Source organism: Taudactylus pleione, unplaced genomic scaffold (genome assembly GCF_031769625.1).
Source record: "Taudactylus pleione unplaced genomic scaffold, aTauple2 ptg000490l, whole genome shotgun sequence".
NCBI lineage: Eukaryota > Metazoa > Chordata > Amphibia > Anura > Myobatrachidae > Taudactylus > Taudactylus pleione.
The window spans coordinates 1,439,288-1,448,353 of NW_028284892.1; positions in this window are offsets into that span (position 1 = coordinate 1,439,288).

Below are 9,066 nucleotides of genomic sequence, written 5' to 3' on the forward strand. Positions count from 1 at the left end.
GGGCTCCTCCAATTCTCTTGCAACCATGGCCAAAGGGGACCAATCACAGGCTGCAATCTCCTGCTCACACAGCTCCTCCACCACCATTTAAAGACAGATAACAAAATTAATTTGGCATTTCTGTAACACCAAACCATCAGATACCTGTGCCAAATATCTTAATGTAGCATCCTGTGTCCGGCAGCTGCTGGGCATCTGAGGAATCTACATCTTCTTCTAGATAATAGTGCAGCTTTCATTTAGTTGCACGGACTGCCTTATATCTGGGATTTAACCCAATCAACAGCTCTATGGATGGAAAGGTGATTAATGGTCTGTAAAGGCATAGATCCCTAGCTCATTAAGAAACTAATCAATCAGGTTATGGTTTAGTGCAAATTCTGCACTGAAATGCACGGTTCGTGAGCCCCACACAGTGGCGGGCTGGGCCGGGGGGCAGGGTGCCATGTGCCCCCCGGGCCGCAGCGTCATGCGAGCAGCGGTGCAGACTGTGTCTCTGTGACACAGACTGCACTGCGTGTGTAGCGCTGACCGGACGGAGTTCGGTCAGCGCTACACAAGTGCAAACACACAGCCGCCGGCTCCGGCAGCTGTGTGTTTGTTGTAAGCAGCAGCCAATGAGAGTCTGTCAGACTCTCATTAGCTGCTGCTGCGCCCACTGCTCCATCTTCCGGCTCCCGCAGTGGGCAATGGGAGAGGCGTCATGACGTCATATGAAGTCTCTCCCATAATGCCTGGGAAGGACAGACGGAGGAGCGGGTGGCGACGGCGGGAGCGGGGATTCAGGTAAGTGGTTTTTTTGGGGTTTTTTACCCCGTGTCTACTGGGGGGGGGGGGGTTGGCTGGCACTACAAGGGGGAGACCACTACTAGGGCACCACAAGGGGGGAACCACTACTGGAGGCACTGCAAGGGGGGGGGGGGGACTACTACTACTGGACTGGGGGCAATACAAGAGGGAGACCACCACTGGACTGGGGGCAATACAAGAGGGAGACCACTACTGGGGGTACTACAAGGGGGAGATCACTACTGGTTGCACTACAGGGGGGGGGGGCACTACAAGGGGGGACCACTACTGGGGATTATAACTGGGGGCACTTCAAGGGGGGGGGGGGGACTACTACTAGGGGCACTACAAGGGGAGGGGACAACTACTAGGAGCACTGCATAGGGGGGAGGGGACTACTACTAGGGGCACTACATAGGGGGAGGAGACTACCACTGGGGGCACTGCGTCGAGGAACCACTGCTGGGGGCTCTATAAAAAGGGCAATACTGGGGATACTGCATAGGGGGGAGACTACAACTGGGGCCACTATTTAAGGGGCACTGCATGGGGTGTGGACTGCTACTGGGGGCACTATATAAGCACTGCATAGGGGGTACCACTAATGGGGGCACTATATAAGGGGCTTACTACTGGGGGCACAAGGGACACTGCACAGAGGGGACCACTACTGGGGGCACTGCATAGGGGGATCACTACTGGGGGCACTACTGGAGGCCTGCATAAGGGGATCCTCTCCTGGGGCACAGGGGGGGCACTGCATATGGGCACCACAACAGGGCTGTTCCTAATCTTTATTTTTGCTTTACATTAATCCCATATGGACCCGCCTCCTCCCTGGAACACTTGAGGAGTGGGTTGGGGCACCGTAGCACACATGTTCTTCGGGCACCCTGGCTACACGCTACCCCTCTGCCAGGGCCACCTGCATGCATTTGCCCCCCAGGCTAAAAGTTGCCAGCCAGCCCCTGGCCCCACATGATCATACATTATAACCCAACCTAGTCCTGTCCTTCCCTTTTCTTTCCAGACCTTCCCACAACCGTTTGCTGAGCGCCTACCTACTGGCCCATGAGTTGAGCAGACTGTTTAGCTCACAATCAAAATTAGTGTGTGAGGTGTCTTTCCCAATCGTAGGCTCAGGCCTTCAGACTCCATCTGCCTGTACAGCAGAAAGGACTTTCACGTATATCGTATGATGACAATGTGCATCACTCATCTTTCGCAGACCAGACTTACAGCACAGCCACTTGTTTGGTGTGATGAACTAAGGCTTCCGCTTCCCTTGAGATGGTTCATCTTCCAACTGCCACCTAAGAAACTCGCAAACGGTGGGAGATCTCTGGTCTGTTACGTGTAAAGTAATGAGCCGATCCTGCTACAATCTTATTTTTGCTAGTAGGTCAAGGACTGAAAGAAAGGGACTGAAGACCACAACACTGAAGACCCCCCCCCCCCCCCCCCCCCCTGCCTTTACACCAACTGGGACTAACCGCTTTCGCAGACAGGAGACAACATTGTGTTTCGGCACCTTCTAGCTGGTTATTGATATGGAAGACGGGATGTGCCTGGCGGACCGATTGCCGCTACTGCGAAATGCTTTATAAGGGTGCTGCCATCTACCATGAGAGCATATTGCACATAAAGAATTAAATGGATAAATGGGACAGGCTACTTCTTCTAACTTGGATTTAGTTTACTTGAAGCAAAGTTTGCACCAAAGAGAATCTAGAGTAAACTTTTTCTAATGATCTTTACTCACTATCACAGCTGGTGACGCCACAATACGGAATAACAGATTAACATCCACAATCGTGGAACATTCTAATAAAAGAAATCCGTAACAGACGTTAAATAGAGAACACACATTAGTCATGTAGTGTAGGCAGGGAGATAAAGCTTTATACATAAAACCATCCCCATATTAGTATGACTTGTGGGTAGAGCCGGGTTAGATAAAGTAGAAAATAAGGTCACTGCCCGCTGACTCAAAGGAGGATTCCCGGAGGATTTGGAGAATTACCCAGGTTCTTCGTGAATCAGCCACTCGACAAACAGACATTACTCTCCGGCAGAGCACAGATCAGTTCTGCCTGGGTGCTACGTTTCATCTGTCGCTAGAAGTATAAATAGACGAGGTATGACTCAAACGTCCTGCAGCGTTCTAAGAGAGGATGTGAAAACAGCACAATCACAACACATTCATGGTATTACTATAGAAGTATGCATCGGGTTACAGGAGGAGACTGGGAAATTGTATCTAGCTCATAGATAATGCTAGGATCAGATCGGTTATTGCTAATAATTTAAACAACAAATCTACTCCTTATGGGGGATATTTCATAAGTGTGCTCTTTATGCATACTACTAGAATACTAGACTACCAGATCTCGTCCATATTGCTCTGTTGCGAGGACAGCTGCTCTGAAAATCAGCTTCCCCCGCAAGCCCTACCAATAACACTTTCACTATTACTTGGTAGCAGCAAAAGTTTACTCTGCCAAGTTTGACCCGGCAGTGTTACTGCACTTGTGCTAGTACCACAAAGGGGGCGCAAGGCTGGCACGCTCCGAATGAATCACTACACATAACCCGGACCTCTGTTCCATAGGAAGCCGCAAGGCGCCCAGGAACCAATGCCATCTGGCGATGGTGCCAGTTCCCAGAAAATGTCAACATCAATGATAAAATGTTTCCAAGAAGAAATCATTGCTGGCTCCACGCCATAGGAAAATCAGTGTTAGTGCAAAAGCAACTCACACAACACCCTTGGGATTCAGCTAGTGTACCCTCTTCATACTAGCAAGGGAGAATGACTTCCAGTCTGCCATTGCTCTGCTTCTGCACATCTTTTTAGACAGGAACACATGCTTAGACGGTTGATGACATCAGTGCATAAGAAAATAATTTGCGAAAACGTAATCATGATTTCTCTATACGCCTGGAAGGTCGGTCTGTCTGTTCGGGCTAATCACGAGAACCACTGGATGGCTTTTGATGCAGTTATCGCTATTCTAAAGAGCGTTTGTAGAGGAAGGTTTAGGCGTATGAAACATTAAATTTAGGACAAAAGGGAGTCGGGAAATGAGGATTTTAGTGAAGTCAATGAAAACAAAACCTACGTTCGAGCGCTTTCTTGCCTAAAGCTGGACATCCACTATGCAATTTTGTCAGATATCTGTCCAATCTGGCTGGTTGGAATGAAAACCTGGTAATGTATGGGAGCAAATGACAGTCCACCATATGGTTTTAAAAACTGAAAAAAAGGACAAAAAAATAAAAAGAATTGTTCAAATTTGCTACCTGTGTGTTTTAACCAGTTTGTCTGAACGATCATTTTTGGCTATTTTCCAGTTTTTGTGAGCGAATGGACGATTGTCATTTGCTCCCATACATTACCAGATTGGACAGATATCTGACAGAAAATTGTATAGTGGATGGCCGACATTATGCTGCCTAAACAGTTAATGTTACATTACAATAATGGACTATTGCCGTAAACTCCAGTATAGTCAAAATTGCTCCCATGTGAAGCCATGGCGGGTCTCTAGTCTCCTATAAAACAAAGCTTGCCTTTGTCATGTTTTCACAATGATATTTTAGTAGACAATCCTTATTAAAAGTACAGCCAATGGACATTGTATTATAATATTACAAACAGTGCAAATTATCAATGTTCCCTGGAAAAATATTGCTATAAAAAAAAAACAAATAAAACTTCACAAATGTTAACCTGAAAAAAAAAAACAAAAAAAAATTCTTAAAAACAAAGTCTTGAACTTTGTAATTAATACAGCTCCATACCACCAAGGAGAATAGCTTATTTATTATTGAATTGGTCACGACGCCAGTTCAGTGAAACTAACAAAGAAAGTAAAAAAGCAATAGAGGGACCTGCCATGTCTAAATGAGATCTGAGATCAAGCAATTATGTGATCAATACGGGTGAAATGGACTAATCTTGCGGATCAATACCAGCACACGTGCAACGCTTGTGATGTTCTCCCTGGCCGGGCTGGAAATTAAAGATGGGGATTTCAGAAAATATTAAACGGGGCCCTGCGAGATGAAGGAAGGGGAGCAAGTGCATTGTTTAAGCATTTCTCTGTGTGTGTGTCTGTAAGACCTGGATGGAAGTGGCATTTACTTTACTCCCACTGATCTTCCCCAAGATGGATACACACATTTCCTTGAGAATCTGTACAGTTAGAGAATGTGGCAGCAGGAATGGTCGTTTCAGGGTAAAGTAACTAACCAGTATCTGATTTGCTCCAACACTGGTTCGTGCATGCGCAGTAGCAAAACATCACAACTGGAAAAACGTGCACAACTGCGCAAAGTGCACAAAAATCGCACCAGGAATCTCACACCACGTGGTGCAAAACGAATCGTCCTATCATGGCACATCTGTAGGTCGTGACAGCTTTATCACACACACACCTCATTAGAGAGCAGATGTACTAAGCTCTGGAAAGTGATAAAGTGGAGTGTGATAAAGTACCAACCAATCAGCTCCTGTCATTTTTTTCTTCAAACACAGGGGTCTATTTACTGAGCCTTGGATGGAGTTAAAGTACCAACAAACTAGCTCCTGTCATTTTTAAAACAGTCTGTGACATGGCCGTTGGAGAGTACCAGCCAAACAACTCCTATTCACTTTCATCTCTACACAAGGCGTAGTAAATAGACCCCACAGCCTGTAACATGGCAGTTAGGAGCTGTTTGGTTGGTACTTTATCACTCTCCAGAGGTTAGTACATCTCCCACTAGGTAAAATTATAACACTGTCTCCAGATACACCACGATAGTGTAATATTGAGTAGTTATGGCAGGCTGTCTGTGCCTAGATCCAAAGCTCGCCATTATTGCCAATGGCTTAAAGATGGAAGCCTGCGTTACAGGACTCTGCATAGCAAATATGATTAGCCACTTAGATCTCTCGTGTGTGTGTGTGTGTGTGTGTGTGTGTGTATATTTAGTAACCTCACGTAGCATTTGCCTGCCTGCAAGACATGGTAGCTTAGTCTCTGAAAGTCATGGAAAATGATACAGATTCTGACCAAATAGGGGTACAGGTTACCGTGGTGCAGATAGAACAGGGTAGCATTCCCTGCCAGTTATAGCATAGGAAAAACGGTGGCTGGTCATGCTGGGATTTGTAATTCCACAACAGCTGAAGGGCTGCATATTGCCCACCCCTGAGTTAGATCATCTAAAGGCCATTAGACAATAAAACAATGCTCTAGTTACCTGCATCATAGCCAGTTGTTGGGAGATTCCCTCTGCTTTTTGTGCAAAGACGGGTATGAACGAATAGGGATATAAGATCTAGCTTCTGATGTCCTATCTAGCCCTCACCCCTTGTACTAACAAAAGTCGGCACCTTGATTTTATCACCTGATGGAAGCTAGCCGCCCCAAAGCTTCAGGAGAGGAGAACACGCATCATCACTAGAACAGGCACTGTATATTGGGAGCTGAAGTCAAATGACAGGAAAGAGTGACCTCACTTAGCTACAAAATCGGCCCTACATTCTGACCAAACACCTTCTAGTCTCCCCAATATACACTTTGCAATAAAAAAAATGACAAACACAAACCTCATTAAAAGGGAAATTTTATTTACTTTTTTTTTTTTTAAATCTTAAAATTTGAGGTAAAAGGATTTCAAATTTTATACAAAATACAGAGCTATCACATACCCCTGGGGAAAAAAAAAAATATGTATATTATACATATATTTCTATATAACATTACATCATATATATATAATATATATGCCAAAAAAAGTTGGTTTGTTGTTATTTTTTTGAAGACTTTTTAGAAATGGTAACGTCTAAAAGGCACTGCACAGTTTAGCTAGTATACAGTTATGTACATACACTGCCCACTCCACTCCGACAAATGGGCTGAATACAAGAGAGTCCTCTTCCCAGAGTTAACCAAGTATCTAGAAGAAAACAGAACAATGGGGAGAGAACATTCAAAATGAAATCCCTAAATATATATATATATATATATATATATATATATATATGTCAAAAAATAAAATCCAACACCTTTAGCAAAAGCAATGCTGGAATTAAGAACGGGAAATCGGGACGAATCAACCAAGTGTGGGGAGATGACGTTATGGCTCAAGGTGGCGCCGTTGCATAAAGCTAACTGAATATAGGTGGATCAGACACAGCCTCGATGCTGAAATCTCTTCAAGGGTTCCTGAGGTAACACAGCGGCCATTTTTGAAGCTCACCTATGCTATATGCAACGTAGAAAGCTCAGTCTGCACCACTGCCAGACGTTTCAACTGCTCGAAAGATATGTCCCTTTAGTGACTTTTTTTTTTAGGTTTTTCAATCTATGCGGCCGAATGAACCAGCTCGCCCTGCCAATCCATGTGAGAAAGTACGGCTATATGCGCCGCACCCAACCTTGCTCCGGACTTGCCGACTTTAGATCGCAGCTTCATAGGGCCGCATACAAAAGCCGGTAAGATCGGACCTCGAGGGGGATGGGTATGTTTAGATGCTGTTGCAGGCACTGTCGCACCTTTGCGACGGGCAATGCGCCTCCCCCCTCGGCTAATTGAATTGCCCCCTATATGGATGTAGAAGCGAATATTGGAATGACTGCCAAAACTTAAGTTTATGAAAAAGAATAAAAAAAAAAAAAATTGGCTTGTAAAATAAATGGAAACTAAAAATACAGCAAAACGCTAAAAACAGTTTCACAGCGCCACATTTACCAGAATCGGTGTGTCTTAGTAAAAGCTTGTGTTCAAAAATGCCCACGGACAAAGTGCTTAAGTAGCTGTGGGGGCACTCATTTCATACCACCTACCCTCCCAATCATTTTTTACTTCCATTCCACTGCAGAGATTTACCTCAGGAATACGCAGAGAATATCATTTAATGCTTCTAAGCGCCTGCTCCCACCACTTGGCTGATTGTGCGTTTAGTGTTCATTCTACATAGACAACAAACCAATGTGCAATACATTGCTTTATTCCCATTCAATATTTGGCACTTTTATTTGAAGATTAAAAAGCTATAGTCTACGCTTAATAGGGGTTCACAGAACATTGTCCAAGTTAATTTTTTTATTTTACTGTTGCAATAGCAACTTAACACTAGAGGGCTCTGTTTAATACAAAGTTTGCGTTCAAGCTCAGAGCCTATATATGCATATACTTATAATGCAACCTGGCCCTTACTGGCTGGTCCAGTGTCTGAGGCCCTGAGATCTCTCTGAAACATTAAAAATACCCCCAGCCCACCCCCCCACCCGTTTTAAAAAAGTAAATAGATAACTTAATGTTGATATCAAGTTAAACACACACACACACACTTTATTATACAATAGCAAGCCTACACCTGTCAATGAAGCAGCATCTACTTATCTGGCACTTGGGAAAGGATGAAACAGGCATTTTGTGTAATTCTATTTTCTACCAGTAGGGGGCCGACCTCTTACTCTGATCCAAGGACCCTTTGCTAGGAAGTGGTGTGCAGAGGGAGTGGAGGTCTCTAAATCCCTGTTCCTGAGAATAACCAGTCACCATATGACTCTAAGAAAACAAAAAAGGTTGGGTTTTTCCCCGGGAGAGAAACTTACTCCCAAGATATCTATAAGGATTTCTGTTGTCCGTTCTAAAGGTTAACGCAGCAGTACTTCAATATGCAAGCGGTAAAACGTGAGGCGTAAAAGTAGCCAGGCCATCCTGAAGTGAGCAGCTGTCTGCATTAAGCCGCAGACACTTTAATACTGAACTTCAAGTATCCAGACATTTTATGTGGTGCACTCACATAGCAAGCAGCCCCACTGGTGGGCAAATTCCCATGTTCTGCTGAACATCACCGCTAGGCTGCTGTCAAACTCATGCACAACAGCAAAAAGTTCCACTGGAAAGGTTGAAGACTGCAGGCAATGCAGAGAGAGACGCGTACGCGGAAGAGACAGAGGTGTAAGGTGATCAAAGTACTGGCTACAGGTTAGACTGCATTCCTGGACATGACATTGGGAACTGGCAGTCACTCTGGGGAATTACAGCCGCAGATGTTACATGACAGCACCCGAGGGAAGGTGTCCCATTTCTCTTTCCGATTAACTGCTTGCTAATCGGCAAGAAAAGACGTGTGGAAATGATATTCAACCACCTAGGTCTCTACACAGCCCCTAAATTGTAGGTCACCCATTCTACATAACAAGACTGCCACACAAAATTACATGTAATAGCAGGCGCACTAGGAAATAAACCCATCACCCCGCAAGGATCTGT